The 19,054-nt window shown below is 40.2% G+C and overlaps 1 protein-coding gene across 3 annotated transcripts in view; it reads left to right on the forward strand.

Moving 5' to 3' along the window:
• The window catches only part of NELL1 (neural EGFL like 1), a 960,090-nt gene that overhangs the window by 31,378 nt on the left and 909,658 nt on the right, over positions 1-19,054 (forward strand). The gene's annotated exons all lie outside the window — the stretch shown is intronic.

The raw sequence follows: 19,054 nt of genomic DNA on the forward strand, positions 1-19,054 counted from the left end.
TTTTCAGCTCCATCAGGTCATTTAAGGTCTTCTCTATGCTGTTTATTCTAGTTAGCCATTCATCTAATCTTTTTTCATGGTTTTTAGCTTCTTTGCGATGGGTTCGAACATCCTCCTTTAGCTCGGAGAAGTTTGTTATTACCAGTTATCTGAAGCCTTCTCTCAACTCATCAAAGTCATTCTCCGTCCAGCTTTGTTCCATTGCTGGCGAGGAGCTGCATTCGTTTCGAGGAGAAGAGGTGCTCTGATTTTTAGAATTTTCAGCTTTTCTGCTCTGGTTTCGCTGGAGATCCACTCCAGATGTTGTTTGCCTGGATATCACCAGTGGAGGCTGCAGAACAGCAAATATTGCAGAACGGAAAATGTTGCTGCCTGATCCTTCCGCTAGAAGCTTCGTCTCAGAGGGGCACCCGGTTGTATGAGGTGTCAGTCGGCCCCTACTGGAAGATGTCTCCCAGTTAGGCTACTCAGGGGTTAGGGACCCACTTGATGAGGCAGTCTGTCCATTCTCAGATCTCAAACTCCATGCTGGGTGAAGCACTACTCTCTTCAAAGCTGTCAGACAGGGACGTTTAAGTCTGCAGAAGTTTCTGCTGCCTGTTGTTCAGCTATGCCCTGCCCCTAGAGGTGGAGTCTATAGTGGCAGGCAGGCCTCCTTGAGCTGTGGTAGGCTCCACCCAATTTGAGCTTCCCGGCTACTTTGTATATCTACTCAAGCCTCAGCAATGGAGGACGCCCCTTGCCCAGCTGTGCTGCCACCTTGTGGTTCGATCTCAGAGTGCTGTGCTAGCAGTGAGTGAGGCTCCATGGGCATGGTACTCTCTGAGCCAGGCACGGGATATAATCTCCTGGTGTGCCATTTGCTAAAATCATTGGAAAACCACAGTATTAGGGTGGGAGTGTCCTGATTTTCCAGGTGCTGTCTGTCATGGCTTCCCTTGGCTAGGAAAGGGAATTCCCTCAGCCCTTGTGCTTCCCGGGTGAGGCGATGCCCTGCCCTGCTTCGGCTCACACTCCATGGGTTGCACCCACTGGCCGACAAGCCCTGGTGAGATGAACGCGGTACTTCAGTTGCAGAAATCACTCGTCTTCTGCTTCGCTCATGCTGGGAGCTGTAGACTGGAGGTGTTCCTGTTCAGCCATCTTGGAACCTGCAGAACATTTTTTTTAAAAATATGTTTCTTGGCCATTTGTATATCTTCTTTTGAGAATTGTCTATTCATGTCCTTTGCTTACTTTTTGATGGTATTATTTCCTTTTTTTCTTGCTGATTTGCTTGAGTTCCTTGTAGGGTCTGGATATTAGTCCTTTGTCAGATGCATAATTCGTGAATATTTTCTTCCACTCTGTTTACTCCGCTGGTTATTTCTTTTGCTGTGCAGAAGTTTTTTTAGTTTAATTAGGTCACATCTATTTATTTTTTGTTGCTTTTGCTTTCAGGTTGTTGGTCATGAGTCTTTGTCTAAGCTAATGTCTAGAACAACAGTGGTCCCCAAACTTTTTGACACCAGGGACCAGTTGCAAGGAAGACAATATTTCCATGGACTGTGGTTGGAGCAGAGGATTTTTTCAGGATGAAGCTGTTTCACCTCAGATCATCAGGCATTAGATTCTCATAAGGAGCACACAACCTAGATTCCTTGCATGCACAGTTCACTATACAGGTCATCTTCCTATGATAATCTAATGCTGCTGCTGATCTGATAGTAGCCAGAATTCAGGTAGTAATGCTTGCTTCTCCACCTCTCACCTGCTGCTGTGTGGCCCAGTTCCTGACAGGGAGTTGGGGATGCCTTGTCTAGAAGAGTTTTTCTGATGTTGTCTTCTAGAATTTTTATGGTTTCCAGTCTTAGATTTAAGTCTGATCTGTCTTGAGTTGATTTTTGTATAAGGAGAGAGATGAGGATCCAATTTCATTCTTCGACATGTGGCTTGCCGGTTATCCCAGCACTATTTGTTGAATAGGGTGTCCTTTCCATACTTTATATTTTTGTTTGCTTTGTTGAATGTTAGTTGGCTGTAAGTATGTGGGTTTAATTTCTGGGTTCTCTATTCTGTTCCTTTGGTCTATGTAACTATTTTTATACCAGTACCATGCTGTTTTGTTAACTGTAGCCTTGTAGTACAGCTTGAAGTTGGGTAATATGATGCCTCCAAATTTGTTCTTTTTGTTTAGTCTTGCTTTGGCTGCATGGAGTATTTCTTGGTTCCATAGGAATTTTAGGATTATTTTTTCTAGTTCTGTGAAGAATTATGATGGTATTTTGATGGGAATTGCATTGAATCAGTAGATTGCTTTTGACATTATGGTCATTTTCACAATATTGATTCTACCCATCCATAAGTGTGGTATGTATTTCCACTTGTTTGTGTTATCAATAATTTCTTTCAATAGTGTTTTGTAGTTTTCCTCATATAGATCTTTCACTTCACTGGTTAGGTATATTCTTAAGTATTTTATTTTATTTTATTTTTTGCTGCTGTTGTAAAAGGGATTTTGAATTCTTGATTTGATTCTTGGCTTGGTCATTGTTGGTGTATGTCAGTGCTACTGATTTGTGTACGTTGATTTTGTACCCTGAATCTTTGCAAAATTCATTTATAAGATTTAGGAGATTTTTGGATGAGTATTTAGGGTTCCCTAGATATATGATCATATCATCAGTGAACAGCAACAGTTTGTCTTCCTCTTTACTGATTTGGATGCCCTTTATTTCTTTCTCTTGTGTGATTGCTCTGGCTAGGACTTCCAGTATTATGTTGCATAGAAGTGATGAAAGTGAGCATCCTTGTCTTGTTCCAGATCTTAGGGGGAAATGCTTTCGACTTTCCCCCCATTCAGTATAATGTAGGCGGTGGGTGTGTCATAGAAGGCTTTTATTACCTTGAGGTATGACCCTTCTATGCCAATTTTGCTGAGGGTTTTTAATCATAAAGGGATGCTGGCTTTTGTCAAATGCTTTTTCTACATGTATTCAGGATGATCATATGATATTTGTTTTTAGTTGTCTATGTGACGTATCATATTTGTTGACTTGCATATGTGAAACCATCCCTCCATCCCTGGTATGAAACCCAATTGAACTTGGCGTGATATCTTTTTGATATGCTGTTGGATTCAATTAGCCAGTATTTTGTTGAGGATTTTTGCATCTGTGTTAATCAGGGATACTGGTCTGTAGTTTTCTTTTTTGTTATGTCCTTTCCTTGTTTTGGTATTAGGGTGATACTGGTTTTATAGAATGATTTAGGGAGAATGCTAATTTAGGGAGAACTCTTTTGGAATAGTTTTAGTAAGATGAATATTAATTCTTTGAATGTTTGATAGAATTTAGCTGTGAATACATCTGGTCCTGGAGTGTTTTTTGTTGGCAGTTTTTAAAAATTATTATTACTGTTTCAATCTGGCTACTTGTTATTGGTCTCTTCAGAGTTTCTATTTCTCCCTGATTTAATCTAGGAGAGTTGGATTTTATCCGTCTCCTCTAGATTTTCTAGTTTGTGTGTGTAAAGGTGTTCATAGTAGCCTTGAATGATCTTTTGAATTTCTGTGGTATCAGTTGTAATATCTCCTGTTTAATTTCTAATTGAGCTTATTTGGATCTTCTCTCTTCTTTCCTTGGTTAACCTTACTAATGGTTTACTTATTATGTTTGTCTTTTCAAAGAATCAGCTTCATATTTTATTTGTTTTTTGTGTTTTTTGTTTCAATTTCTGTTAGTTCTACTCTGATCTTTGTTACTTATTTTCTTTTTCTGAGTTTAGGTTTGGCTTGTTCTTGTTTCTCTAGTTCCTTGGAGTATGACCTTAGATAATCTATTTGTGTTCTTTCAGACTTTTTGATATAGGCATTTAATTCTATGAACTTTCCTCCTAGCACCACTTTTGCCATATCCTAGAGGTTTTGATAAGTTGTGTCCCTATTATGAGCTTTTTCCACCCTTTTACCTTAAGTTAATGTGAGTCCTTAGGTGTTAGATGAGTTGCTCGAACAGTGGACACGTGGTTGGTAGATTTTTATTCATTCTGTCATTCTGTATTTTTTAAGTAGAGCATTTAAATTCAGTGTTAGTTTTGAGATGTGAGGTACTGTTCTATTCATCATGTTGTTCCCTAAGTACCTAGTTTTTTTTTCTCATTGTGTTATTGTTTTATAGGCCCTGTGAGATTCATGTTTCACAGAGGGTCTATTTTGGTATATTTTTGAGGTTTTGTTTCAAGATTTAGAACTCCTTTTAGCATTTCTTGTAGTGCTGGCTTGGTACTGGCAAATTCTCTAAGCATTTTTTTTTTGGTTTTGTCTGAAAAAGACTTTATCTCTTCTTCATTTATGAAGCTTAGTTTTGCTGGAAAATTCTTGGCTGATAATTATTATTTTTTTTCAGTAGACTAAAGGTGGGACCCCAACCCCTTCTGGCTTGTAAAGTTTCTGCTGAGAAATCTGCTGTTAATCTGATAAGTTTTCCTTTATAGGTTACTTGATGCTTTTGTCTCACAGCTCTTAGGATTCTTTCCTTCATCTTAACTTTAGATGACCTGATAACTATGTACCTAGGTGAGATCTTTTTGCAGTGAATTTCCCAAGTGTTCTTTGAGCTTCTTGTCTAGATGTCTAGATCTTTAATTAGATGCCTAGATCTAGATGTCTAGATCTTTAGTTCTTTGAGCTTCTTATCTAGCTGTTTAGATCTTTAGTAAGGCCAGTGAGGTTTTCCTTAATTATTCCCTCAGATACGTTTTCCAAACTTTTAGATTTTTCTTCTTCCTTAGGAACACCAATTATTCTTAGATTTGGTCATATAACATATTCCCATATATCTTAGAAGCTTTGTTAATTTCCTTAAAATTCTTTTTTCTTTGTCTTTGTCTTATTGGGTTAATTCAAAAGCCTTGTCTTTGAACTCTGAAATTCTTGTTTCTACTTGTTCCAGTCTATTGTTGAAACTTTCCCATGTGTTTTGTATTACTTTGTGTGTCTTTCATTTCCAGATATTATGATTGATTTTTTCTTTATGATACCTATTTCTCTGGATAATTTTTCATCCATATCCTGCATTGTTTTTTAAAATTTCTTTAACTTGGTTTTCACCTTTCTCTGGCATCTCCTTCAGTAGCTTAATAATCAACCTTCTGAATTTATCTGACAATTCAGAGATTTCTTCTTGGTTTGGATCCATTGCTGGGGAGCTAGTGTGATCTTTTGGGGGTGTTATAGAGCCTGTTTTTTTCATGTTATCAGAATTACTTTTGGTTCCTTCTTATTTGGAACCAAATGAAGTAATCCAGTGGAGAGGTCTGCAACTAAAGGCCTGCTGTTCAGATTCTCTTGTCGCGTGGGGTGATCCCTTGATGTGGTGCTCTCCCACTTTCACTAAGGGTGGGACTTACTGAGAGCTAGACTACAGTGACTGTTATTGCTCTTTGGGTTTTAGCCACCCACCAGGGCTACCAGGCTCTAGGCTGGTGCTGGAGAATGTTTGCAACGAGTCCTGTGATGTGATCCGTCTTCAGGTCTCCCATCTGTGGATAGCAGCAGCTGCTCTGGTGGAGGTGGCAGGGGAGTGAAATAGACTCTATGAGAGTCCTTGGTTGTAGATATGTTTAGTGTGCTGACTTTCTTGAATGCTACTGATGTTAACAGTGAAGCTGTCACATGGAGAGACAGGACCTCTGGTTAGCTAGGATGTTGTAGGCCATGGAATTACCTGTTGTTTTCTCTTTCCGGGGAGCAGTATTATTCTGTCACAAGTTGCTTTAATGGCCTGAGTTGGTTGGCCTCCAGCCAGCAGGTGGCACTTTCGAGAGAGCAGCAGCTGTGGCAGTAGGGGGATCTAAGCTTGCCCTAAGTTGGCCAGGGTAAGTATTCTGGTTTCTCAGGTGATGGGCAGGGTTACAAGACTCCCAAGAGTTTCTGTCTTTTGTGTTCGGCTACCAGGGTTGGTAGAGAAATACCAGCAGGTCGGGGAAGGTTTAGGCAGGTCTGGGCTCAGACTCTCCTTGGGTGGGGCTTGCTGCAGCCACTGTGAGGGCTGGTGTGTGTTGGGGGGTGGGGGGCAGTGGTTCTCAGGCCAATGGGGTTATGTTTCAGAGGGGATTATGGCTGCCTCTTCTGTGTCACGCAGTTCACTGGGGAAGTGGGGGATAACTGGTAGTGAAAGGCCTTACCCAGCTCCCACACAGTTGGTGAGGCTGGTCTTGCTCCTGCAGTGCCCCCTGTTCAGATCTTGCCCAGGTCATAAGCTTCCCACTGAGAAAGAAAACATGGCTTTCAGGCCTCACCCCCTGCCTGTCTGCCCACACTGTGGTCAGCAGCTCCTGTGCTCATATCTGCAGCAGTTCCTGGCCACCCCCCAGATTTTGCTCCAGAAAATTTGTGCCCAGTTGAAATTATTATAGATTTCATTTGGAAGCTTTGTTCACCTTGTGACCCCTCCCCGATTCTACTCATTGCCTTCTCTGAGGATGCCTATGAGTATAGAAAGGGATGGTTTTCCTGGGCTCGAGCTGGAGATTGGGAGTGCCTAGAAGGCTCTTCCCACTGCTTCTTCTACTTTTTTATTTTGTGCAGCTCCCTAAATTTGTGTCATCTCTAGGTAAGGTTAAATCTTTCTCCTGAGATCTGGATATTCAGATTCCTCAGTTTGCGTGTGGAGGCTGGTTTTTTCCCTCTCATACTTTGGGAACTCAGTTTTTTGTCTGTCTCCCAGAGTTTGCTTCAGTGTGCCACTTCTTTCAAAAGATCAATGAATTCTCTCTTTTTTTTTTCTGGTATGTTTCTGTGGTGGTTCCTCAAGTGAAAGTTCATGGTGTGAGTCTCCCCACACTGTTCTGTCAGTCGAAGTGGGAGCTTACCTCCCCTGTCTCCTATCTGCCATCTCCATGATGTGTTTTTCTTTTTTTTTGTTTGTTTTTTTTGTTTGTTTTTGAGATGGAGTTTTGCTCTTGTCACCCAGGTTGGAGTTTAATGGTGCCTTGTCAGTTCACTGCAACCTCTACCTCCCAGGCGCAAGCACTTCTCCTGCTTCAGCCTCCTGAGTAGCTGAAACTACAGGATCATGCCACCATGCCCAGCTTATTTTTTTTTAGTTTTAGTAGAGATGGAGTTTCACCATGTTGGCCAGGCTGGTCTCAAATTCCTGACCTCAGGTGACCTGCCTGCCTCAGCCTCCCTAAGTGCTGGAATTATAGCTGTGAACCAGCATGACTGACCTTGATGTGTTTTTTTTAAAATTTTTTATTTTTTGAGGCAGGGTCTCACTCTCTCACCCAAGCTGGAATGCAGTGGCATGACTCCAGCTCACTGCAGCCTCGACCTCTCAGGCTCAGGTGATCCTTCCACCTCAGTCTCCTGAGTAGCTAGGACCCACAGGCGTGTGCCACCATACCTGGCTAATGAGAAAAAGAAAATTAAATGTTAATTGATGTTATTATTAAGAGTATTTATTAGAAAATATACTTTTTTATTAAATAAATATCTAGCACTTTCCTACCATGTGCTATGCACTTTTTAAAGCATGAGGGATTTAACAGTGAACAAAGCAAAGACAAAAGGCAAATAAGTAAGTGTAGAGTATGTTCACTTTATGTAACTTAAGAAAATTCGTGCATTTAAATCAGGAAAATATTTCTGCTTTGTTTTCTCTCAAGAAGTATATATTTGAAATTATATATTGTGCTTAATTCCTAGTGAGGATGGATAAACTGTCATTTGAACTGGCTTTTTTTTTTTTTTAAAGAATGATTTCAAATACCTAAAATTTGTAATTTAATCCTTCTGTCAGCCTTCCTATACAGGTACTATTTTTATATTTTTAATCCAAATGAGGAAATCGAGACCCAGGAGATTCCAGTAACTCTTTTGTGATCACGGATTAGCTGTTATGGCAGACATAGGATTTAACTCCGGAGATTATGCCTGCCGGAGCCTGTGGCTTAGACTCACTCCACCTTATGCATGTTTTCCCTACTTCATGAAAGTGGAAAGGAAGAAATAAGTGCAACCTGATAGAGACACAGCTTCTCTTAAGAGACACCAAAGGACATCTGCCCATATGTCTTTTGACAGGTATTTTAAATTGACCAGGACAGATGGTTGTCCTGTCAGTCGCTGAATTCCATTTAATGGAATTCTGATGATCCTTTCACTTGGAGGAGCCTGCTGAATACTTAGAGTTAAATATCTGGTAGGTTTTTTGGCTACTTAAAGAGAATGTGCAAGAACATCTGAATTAACCATGGGGCCACAATTTAATAGGCAGCTATTTCAGTGTAGCCTTTGTGGTTGTTTGACATGGGCTTTCTTGAGAAAGCACTGTGGGAGAATTAGATCTGTATTGACTACACTGTCTTTCATGAATGTTCTGATTCTAATTAGGATTTATCTTTACATATTGGGGCTAAATTATTTTCTGTGGGAACACATCTCTAAAATTAAAATTTAAGTCAGTGGAAAAAAATGATTCGACATGCAAATATTTTACTTAAATACAACTTTCCATGAATGCAGCCAATGTATGAAATAAAGCACATGTAGTGATAAGCTAGGCTGGCTCCTTCTCATGCTTACAGTCTGTTAAAAAATAAGTCACACGAACTTCCTGGCAGCATGAGCTAGCAGAGCAGGCATGGGGCCATGTGCCTGGGGACCCAAGCTCTAGCCTTCACTATTGACCCCTGGGCATATCGCTTAACTTTTCCTGGCCTTAGCTCTCAGTCAAAGGGCTGTATGACTTGACAAGGAACTATTTTACAAAACAAAATAAAAATACACCCAAGCCCAAAGGATGCTATTGGCAACAACGCTGTAGCTGTCTTTCAGAATCAATACATCTTCACATTTTGCCATATTTGCCTCGAACTTTAACAAAAAATAATTGCAGAATAAATGGAAGTTCCCCTCCTGGTTCCTTTCCTTTATCAACCTTGCCAGAGGTCACTACTAATGTGATTGATAGCATTCGATCCATGTCCATGTACGTGTGCATGTATGTGTGCATGCTTACATATTACCACGTTTATATGCGTCCATATACAAGATAGATAATAGAGAGGGCTTATGTCTAGTGGCAAAATATGCAACCTTTGGGGACAGACTGCCTAAGTTCAAATCCTAGCTATGACTCTTACTAGCTGGGTAATCTTGGGCAAGTTCCTTAACTTCTTCACTTCATTTTTACCATTTGTAAATAGAATGTCTATTTCGTAGTATTATTCTGTGGATTAAGCAAATTAGTTTAAATAATGTATTAGAACATCATTGGGTATGTAGCACTCAGTGAGTGTTAACTGTTGCCTTGTGCGGTTTACAAAATTATCTAAATGGCATAATACAATATGGATTATTGTGAAACTTATCATTTAACTCTCCATTTTTCTTTTGAACACATTTAGATCTAGTTCATTAGTTTGAACTACTGCATAATACCACAACATATTCATCCATTTGCTATTGATGAAAAGTTGGCTTGGTTCAGATTTTTGACAAAAAATACTGCAATATACATCTTCATGCATACCTCCTTATTCATGGCTTTTAAATTCTTATGGCACATACCTCACCATAGAGAGAATTCTTTAGGAAATCCTTAATTATCCAACAACTCATTAGTGCAGTCCTATGCCTGGTCATCCCAATGATGGAGATAATACTACATTGTGAGGCAGCAAATAATATTTTTGAACTACTCTGTTAGAAGTAATCTGAAGGAAGACTAATTTTGGTTTAATGCAATGGTCTTATGTTTGTCCCACCTAAATCACTTCAGTCATGCCAGCCACATTTTGGTTCCTTTAATACTCCCAAGATTTTCCCTGACTCATACTACCATTTGTGCTTGCTTTTGCCTGGAAGACCTTTTTGTCTTTACACAGTTCCTTTACACAAGGAACTTTACAAAAATAGTTTCTGTTCCTTGTAAATAGAGGTTCTATTTACAAATGGGAAAAACGAAGTGAAGAAGTTAAACACTTTGCCCAAGATTACACAGCTAGTCAGAGTCTTAACTGGAGTTTGAACTTAGGCAGCTTGTTTGTTTATCTATGTCTGACTCTTACTCATCATCTCTTTTTAACTTAAATGTTACTTTCTTAAGGACCTTTGAGGGTTCCCCATTTTGTTATCAATCACTACTTCCTGTTTAGTCCTTCAGAGTTCTTTGCATAAATTGAAATTACGTATTTTTTTGGTCTCCTTTAATTTTCATCCCCCAGTAAATAATAATAACTCCATAAACTCTACTTGTTTTGTTTTCCATCATCAGTCAGTACCCAGCACGATGTGTGACACTCAGTGCAAGTGCGTATGTTGGTGTAAGTGTAGCCCCTGTCACAATATTAATTTGTAGTAAACTTATTGTGGACCAAAACCCCAAAGAGGTTTGTTTTTCACTTGTTCCTGCTAATCTCTGACTTCTCCTTCTTGAGCTCATGCAGTTAGTTTTTTAGATTCACATTTATGTCCTTATGTTCATTACCATTAAATTTCATTACTATCTATAAAAGGAGAGCATTGAATTAAGTAACCAAGGTCACTTTCTGCTTCTAAAAATGAAATTGGTTATTCCAGAGCAGCACTATCCAATAGAACTTTCTGTGATGGTGGAAAAGATCTATAGCTACACTGCGCAATCCTACAGTCACAAGCCACACATGGCTATTGAGTAGTTAGAATGTGACTAGTGCAACTGAGAAACTGGATTTTAAATTTAAATTTAAGTAGCCACATGTGGCCAGTGGCTGCTGTATTGGGCAGTGTCATTCTAGAGAAACAGTATCAGAATTTTAAAAGATGAAATGGCATGTATAGCATATGGGGAGAAATCAACAAGCAGATAGGATGGCCTGTTTAGGGTCAGGGTTTGTTTATTCATTGTTCTTTTATCTATTTAATAGATTAAAATATTTTTTTCTTTCACTGAGCATCAGCTATGTGCTAGGCACAGTACTGGGTACTGGGATATAGCTTTGAAGAAGGCAGTCATGACCCTTGCTCTCAAGGGTCTTCCTGTTTTAGGTGTCAAACCTAAAGCATTTCTTCAAGGTAAGCTATTAGTTCCTGGCAAAATGTATTGCTAGTCTTCAAACTGGATTTCTGTGCATAGTGTTTTTTATATCTGTAATCTTGGTTAGTCTGGATTCTAGAACTTAAGGCTCTAGAACTCGCCTCAGTACGATGAGGAGAACGAGGAGCCAAATGTTTATGAGGCAGAAGGAATATCGGCTTGGATCTTTCAAAGAGGAGGCAATTTATGGTTGTGTCTTTCAATATAGGCTGGATTGCACTGTAGTTAGTACCAAGGGCTGATTTTTTTACATGTTCATTATAGGACATCTGGGACTCCTGGAGCAAGCTGACAGGGCAGCCTTTATGTAGAACATTGCTGGTGTTCTGACAGAAGGAAAAGAGCATGATGGAGTAGGAGCTGGCCTTGAAAGCATCTTCTAGAAGTGTATCCCTTTTGCTCAAAGCAAGTTCCATGGCCAAGCAAGGAAGTGGTCTCCCCTAGGAAAAGGCAACAAATATTTGTGAATGGTAATGAAATTTATTGTAGTCTTTTCTTCTCATCACAAATATTTGGTTCAATCTCTTTTTGATTGAGAAAATACACTCTCTTCCGGCCTTTCTCTTGGGAGGCCAAACAAATGTCCCACTAATCATGGCAATAGGATCATAGCCCAGGATCCTGTGATGTGTCTTTCTCTAGGTATTTGATTCTCTTGCTTCAGGTATCCATGAAGGAAAAAAGCAAATTAGCTGCTTCTCATATTAAATATTCATTGTTAGAACAAGGCCAGAATATTTAAATATGCTATTACACACACACACACACACACACACACACACACACACACACACAGTTTTGGAAAAAGGAAGAATGGAGGATACACAATAGTTACTTCTAGAAAAATTTTGGAATTTAATGGAACAGATATTACAAGGATCCTTACCTTAGAAATTGAGCATGTTCTTTAGCTCCCTGGAAACAGATCTCTAGTTCATTGTTTTCTGTGGCTTATGGTTTCACTTTCTTGGGGTCCTTCTTTTATCATTATAGTCTTGAAAAACTCTGTGAGTCCACTCTTTACCCATAGAGGTTGGAAGCATAAGGATTATTTTATTTCCTAAACAATCATAGACTCTTTTAGTCTAAGATAGTGTGACTCTTTGGCTATGAAACAAGAGTGAAACTTGGTCATTTTTATCATCTATTTAATTCCAATCAGCCATGGTATGTACCAGGGGCCATACTCACAATTAATATTGAGTACCACGAACCTATCAGGATTTCATGGAAAAGCCAGACTGTTAGCCACTTTTCTTTATCTCATCCAACTGAAAAGATTCACTGATATTGCCTTAATTTGTTCAGATGCCTTAGCAATGGGTGGGACATCTATTTCCTTGACTTCATCCTTGCCTCAAGGCTGAGTTTTTGTTTGTTTATTTTCTTTTCAAGGCCGAGATTTAATTGGCCTGCCCAAAGCCTTTTTCAGGTTTATCTTTTATTGTTGGAGATGAGAAGAAGTTGTTGCTTTCAATACTACAAGTTCTGGAATTTCTGGACTCTATCTCCTTTCATTTTCATGTATAAGGTGGCCAGTTCGTTCCTGTTATTTATTTATTTATTTATTTATTTATTTATTTATTTATTTATTTGAGATGGAGTCTTGCTCTGTCACCTAGGCTGGAGTGAGTGCAGTGGTGCGATCTCAGCTCACTGCAACCTCCGCCTGCAGGGTTCAAGCAATTCTCCTGCCTTAGCCTCCCGAGTAGCTGGGACTAGAGGCATGTGCCACCATACACGGCTAATTTTTTTGTATTTTTAGTAGAGATGGGGTTTCACCATGCTGGCCAGGCTGGTCTTGAACTCCTGACCTTGTGATCCACCTGCCTCGGCCTCCCAAAGTGCTGGGATTACAGGCATGAGCCACTGTGCCCAGCCTCTTTTCTGTTCTTATCTTGTATTAGTTTGCAAGGGCTGCTGAAGCAAAGTACTGTTGACTAGGTGGCTTAGAAAACAGAATTTTTTTCTCTCTATTTTTGGATGCTAGAAGTCCAAAATCAAGGTGTTAGTGGAGTTGGTTCCTTCTGAGGGCTGTGAGGGAGGGGTCTGTTATGGGGCTCTCTCCTTGGCTTGTAGATGGCTATCTTCTCTCTATGTCTCTTCAAATCATTTTCCCTCTAAGTGGATCTCTATGTTCAAATTTCTTCTTTTTATAAGGACACCAGTCATACTGGATTAGAGCTCACCCTACCAACTTCATTTTAGCTTCATTACCTCTGTAAGGCCCTTCCTCTGAACAAAGTAACATTCTGAGGTATTGGAGGTTAGGACTTCAACATATGAATTTAAGGGGGGACACAGTTCAGTGCATAACACATCTTTTTCTTCTAGTCTTTGTCTGATGCAGCCAACAGTAACCAAGACACACTACTAACTTTCTGTTTTCCAAGCTCATCAGGTACATTTTTCTCTTCCAGTTTATTTTGGATGACAGCTTTAGCAAATGTTTCATCCTTGTGAAGTATGAATCAAAATCAGTCTGGCTTCCAGTCTCCTTTCTGCCCACTGTGTGGCTCCAGAAACCAATGCTATATATATATATATATATATATATATGTAAAAAAATATAAAAAATATATATATATGAAATATATAAAAATATATATGAAATATATATAAAATATAATATATAAAAATATGTATATTTGTTTATTTGTTGTTGTTGTGTTGTTATGGTAGCACCACACTTCCTGTACCGATTTTGTATCGACAGGAAGACTGGATGTTGTTGCAACAAACTTCAAATCTCAGTGGCCTACAGTATCAAGAGTTTATTTCTTGCTTGTAATACATGTTCATCATGAATTGCCTACCTTTCTCCTTCACATTTTCCCCCCCCCTGGGATTCTTGCAACTGCTATTAGGAGGCTTTCTGTTGCTGTGGCAAATTGTGGGAAAATAAGAAAGGTGAAGCATCCACTGGCATTTAAAGCTACTGCTCAGAAATGATATGTGTCAATTCTGCTCAAATTTCATTGGCCAAAGTAAGTCTTATCGCCAAGGCTTCAGTTAAAGGAGGTGGAAAGTACAGTTCTCTAGGGAGGGGCAGCAAATATTTGTGAGTGCTGTTAGTCACAGTCTAGCATAACATAATATTTTAATATTTTTAGAAAAGTTTGGGGAGATAGTAGACAGAGTTTAACGACTTGACACTAGGTGAGTGGGAAGACCAGGGCAAAGGGTAAAGAGAAGGACTTTGGCTTTGGCACAGAGATCTTAACTGTAGTTAACACCAGAAGAATCTATCCTTTATCAGATGCTTAACAGGTTAACATGTCAGGGCTTGAAGAGTTCTTGGCAGTGGGGGAGGGGAAATAGTTGGTGCAGGCTTTGTATTCCAGGACTTCAAGTTGCAGCTCTGCCACTTAGTAGCTGTGTAAAGTTTGTTATGTTACTTGACCTTTCTGAGTCTTCATTTTTTTTTTTTTTTAAGAGAAAGTCTTGCTCCATCAGACAGGCTGGAGTGCAGTGGTATGGATGTCAACTCACTGCACCTCCATCTCCCGAGTTCAAGCGATCCTCCCTCCTCAGCCTCCTGAGTAGCTGGGATTACAGGTGTGTGCCGCGACACCCAGCTAATTTTTGTATTTTTAGTAGAGAGGTGATTTTGCCATATTGGCCAGGCTGGTCTTGAACTCCTGAGCTCAAGTGATCTGCTTGCCTCAGCCTTCCAAAGTGCTGGGATTACAGGCATGAGTCACCATGCCCGGCCCTGAGTCTCCATTCCTCACCTCTCAAAGGGAACAGCAGTATCATCCACCTTATAGTACTATTTTGAGTAATATCTCTTTATGCAGTAGTTGTATGACATTGGGCAAGTTGCTTATGTATACTTCAGTTTCGTATCTGTCACATTGAGATAATACTAGTACATATTTTGTAGGGTTTAGTGATTTAAAACATTTAAGCCAATGCTTGTGGTAAATCCTCAGTAAATGGTAATTATTCTCATTGTAGTTAGCTGAGTTGATACATATAAAGCTTTTAGCACAGTGCCAGGCTCACAGTAAAAACACAGTAAATATGAGGCAATCATTTTCTGCACTAACCCTTATTAAGAAGTGCAAGCCTAAGAAGCCAGAGTCAGAGAAATGAAACAGAGAAGGAGGGAGAACAAATACAAGAGAGTTCATTACCAAGCAAGCCATAGTTGCTTGGCAAATTGATTACTCAGTCTCTGTATCAGTCTGTTCTCACACTGCTATAAAGATACTACCTGAGACTGGGTAATTTATAAAGAAAGGAGGTTTAATTGACTCAGAGTTTTGCATGGCTGGGGTGGCCTCAGGAAACTTACAATTATGGTGGAAGGTAAAGGGGAAGCAAGGCACATCTTACATGACAGCAGGAGAGAGAGAGAATGAGGAAATACCACACTTTAAAACTATCAGTTCTCATAAGAACTCACTCATTATCATGAGAACAGCATGGGGGAAACTGCCCCCATGATCCAATCACCTCTCCTGACATGTGGGGTTTATAATTCAAGTTGAGATTTGGGTGAGAATACAGAACCAAACCATATCATTCTGCCCCTGGCCCCTCCCAAATCTCATGCCCTTTTCACATTTCAAAATCAATCATGCCTTCCCAACTGTTCTGCGAAGTCTTAACTCAGTCCAGCATTAAATCAAAAGTCTAAGTCCAAAGTATCTGAGATAAGCCAAGTCCCTTCTGCCTATGAGCCTGTAAAATAAAAAAACAAATTAGTTACTTCCAAGATACAATGGGGGTGCAGGTATTGGGTAAATGTTCCCATTCCAAATGGGAGAAATTGGCCAAAACACAGGGGCCACAGGCCCCATCCAAGTCCAGAATCTTAAAGGGCACTCAGTAAATCTTAAAGCTCCAAAATAATCTCCTTTGACTCCATGTCGCACATTCATGGCATGCTGATGCAAGAGGCGGTTTCACAAGGCCCTGGGCAGCTGCACCCCTGAAGCTCTGGAGGGTACAGCCCCTAGAGCTGCTTTCATAGGTTGGTGTTGAGTGCCTGCAGTTTTCCCAAGCACACAGTGGTAAGCTGTTGCTTGATCTATTATTCTGTGGTCTAGAGAATGGTGGCCCTCTTCTCATAGCTCCATTAGGCAGTGCCCCAGTGAGGACTCTGTGTGGGGCTCCAACCCCACATTTACCTTCCACACTGACCTAGCAGAGGTTTTCCATGAGGGCTCTGCCCCTGCAGTAGAATTCTACCTGGACATCTAGGTGTTTCCATACATCCTGTGAAATCTAGGTAGAGGTTCCCAAACCTCAACTTTTGGCTTCTGCACACCCACATGCCCAACACCACATGTAAACTGCCAAGGCTTGGGGCTTACACCCTCTGAGGCCACAGCCCAAGCTGTACCTTGGTCCCTTTTAGCCACTGCTGGAGCTGGAGCAGCTGGAAGGCAGGGTGCCATGTCCTGAGGCTCCACAGAGCCGCTGGGCCCTGAGCCTAGTCTATGAAGCCATTTTTCCCTCCTAGGCCTTGGGCCTGTGATGGGAGGGGTTGCCTTGAAGATCTCTGAAATGCCCTGGAGACCTTTTCCCCATTGTCTTGGTACTTAACATTCAGTTCCTTGTTACTTATGCAAATTTCTGTGGCCAGCTTGAACTTCTCCCCAGAAAATGGGTTTTTCTTTTCTACCACATGGTCAGGCTGCAAATTTTCCAAACTTATATGGTCTGCTTCCATTTTAAATGTAAGTTCCAATTTCAGACCATCTCTTTGTGAACATATATGCTTTCAGAATAAGCCAGGTCACCTCTCAAATGCTTTGCTGGTTAGAAATTTCTTCCACCAGGTACCCTAAATCATTTCTCTCAAGCTGGATGTCCCATAGATTCCTAGGGCAGGGGAAAATGCCATCAGTCTCTTTGCTAAAGCATAACATGAGTGACTTTTATTCCAGTTCACAGCAAGTTCTTCATCTCCATCTGAGACCACCTCAGCCTGGACTTCATTGTCCATATCATTTTCAGCATTTTGGTCAAAACCATTCAACAAGTCTTCAGGACATTCCAAACTTTCCCACATCATCTTTTTTTCTTGTGAGCCCTCTAAACTGTTCCAACCTTTTCCCATTACCAGTTCTAAAGTCACTTCCACATTTTCAGTTTATTTTTATAGCAGTACCCCACTCTGCAAGTACCAATGATCTGTATTAGTCCATTCTCACACTGTTACAAAGATACTACCTGACACTGGGTGATTTATAAAGGTTTAATTGACTCACAGTTCTGAATGGCTGGGGAAGACTCAGGAAACTTACAATCATAGCAGAAGGCAAAGGGGAAGCAAGGCACGTCTTACATGGGGCAGGAGAGAGAAAGAATGAGGAGGTGCCACACTTTAAAACCATCAGCTCTCATAAGAACTCACTCACTCTCATGAGAACAGCATGGGGGAAACTGCCCACATGATCCAATCACCTCCCTCAACATGTGGGGATTATAATTTGAGATGAGATTTGGGTGAGGTCACAGAGCCAAATTATATCTGTCTCCAGGATGTTTTTAAAGACACCGTATATAGTCACTGCATCTCCAAACAGTTCATGCAGTAAGGGAGGAAGGAAGGAAAAATTCATCTGTTGACTCCCAACTACTATTGTTCCAAATTCCCTACATGAAACATCGACTTCCCCAGACTTCCAGGTTGCATGCGCCTGAATGCCATATGAGTTCTGAGATACTTCCTGTGTCAGTGGCATCAGGGAAGCCCCAGAGATGGCATGAAGGTAGGTGAGGAACCGCCAGAGCAGGTATGTGAGCAACAGGAATATCTGAGTACAGTCTCCAAGGCAGGCTGTAAGTCTGTGGTGATGTGGTGGCAGCAGCAATCTGCTGGATCACTGTGGGAGTTGTGTAAGTTAATGAGAGGTTTCTCTCTGGCTTGAAAGCAAAGAAAATGCATGAATCTGGGGTTTTATATAAACATATTCACCTTTTAAGCCCCATTTTCTCACTTTATATGTGAGGAAATGGGTGCTAATTTGGAAAAGGATTTATTTAGAGTTATACAGCTTGTTAATTGCGGAATAAAAATTAGAATCCAGGTCGTACGAAGAGTTAGTTTTGACGTTTTCTGATCTCTAGGTTGCTAGTTTTTATTTATTTTTCCAACTTTTATTTTAGATTCCAGGGGGTACGTGTGCAGGTTTGTTACCTGGGTATATTGTGTGATGCTGATGTTTGGAGTATGAATGATCCCATCACCCAAGTAGTGAGCATAGCATCCAAAAGTTAGTTTTTCAGCTCTTTCTTCCTCCTTCCCCTCTCTAGTAGTCCTCAGTGTCTATTGTTGCCATCTTTATGTCCATGTTTCCCAATGTTTAGCTCCCAGTTGTGAGCGTACAGTATTTTGTTTTCCGTTCCTTTGTTAATATGCGTAGGATAATGGCCTCCAGCTGCATCCATGTTGCTGCAAAGGACATTTTTTCAGTCTTTTTTATGACTGCGTAATATTCCATGGTGCATATATATACCACACTAATTCACCATTGATGGGCACCTAGCTTTAGTTCATGTCTTTGCCATTGGGAATAGCACTGTGATGAACATGTGAGCACATGTGTCTTTTGGCAGAACTTTTTTTTTTTTGGGATATATACCCAGCAATGGGATTGCTGCATCAAATGGTAGTTTTTTTATTAAAAATATTTTATTGAGGCATAACCATCATAAAGAAATGTGTACAAATTATAAGTTTACAACTTGCTGGGTTTTTGCAAAGTGAATACACTTGTATAGTTAGTCTCTGGACTAGGACATAGAATATGCCAGCACCCTAGTCACTCGCACCTGAAAAAAGATAACCACAATCTGACTTCTATCATCATTGATTAGTTTTACATAGTATTGAACTTTACATAAGTTGAACCCCACAGTAGAAAAATCTTTGTTCCTGCTTTTAAAAAAACAAACGCTCAATATTATTTTTATACAATCACGCTTTTTTTTTTCTTTTCTTTTTAATTATACTTTAAGTTCTAGGGTACATGTGC

This window comes from Papio anubis, chromosome 12 (genome assembly GCF_008728515.1).
Source record: "Papio anubis isolate 15944 chromosome 12, Panubis1.0, whole genome shotgun sequence".
In the NCBI taxonomy this organism is placed as follows: domain Eukaryota; kingdom Metazoa; phylum Chordata; class Mammalia; order Primates; family Cercopithecidae; genus Papio; species Papio anubis.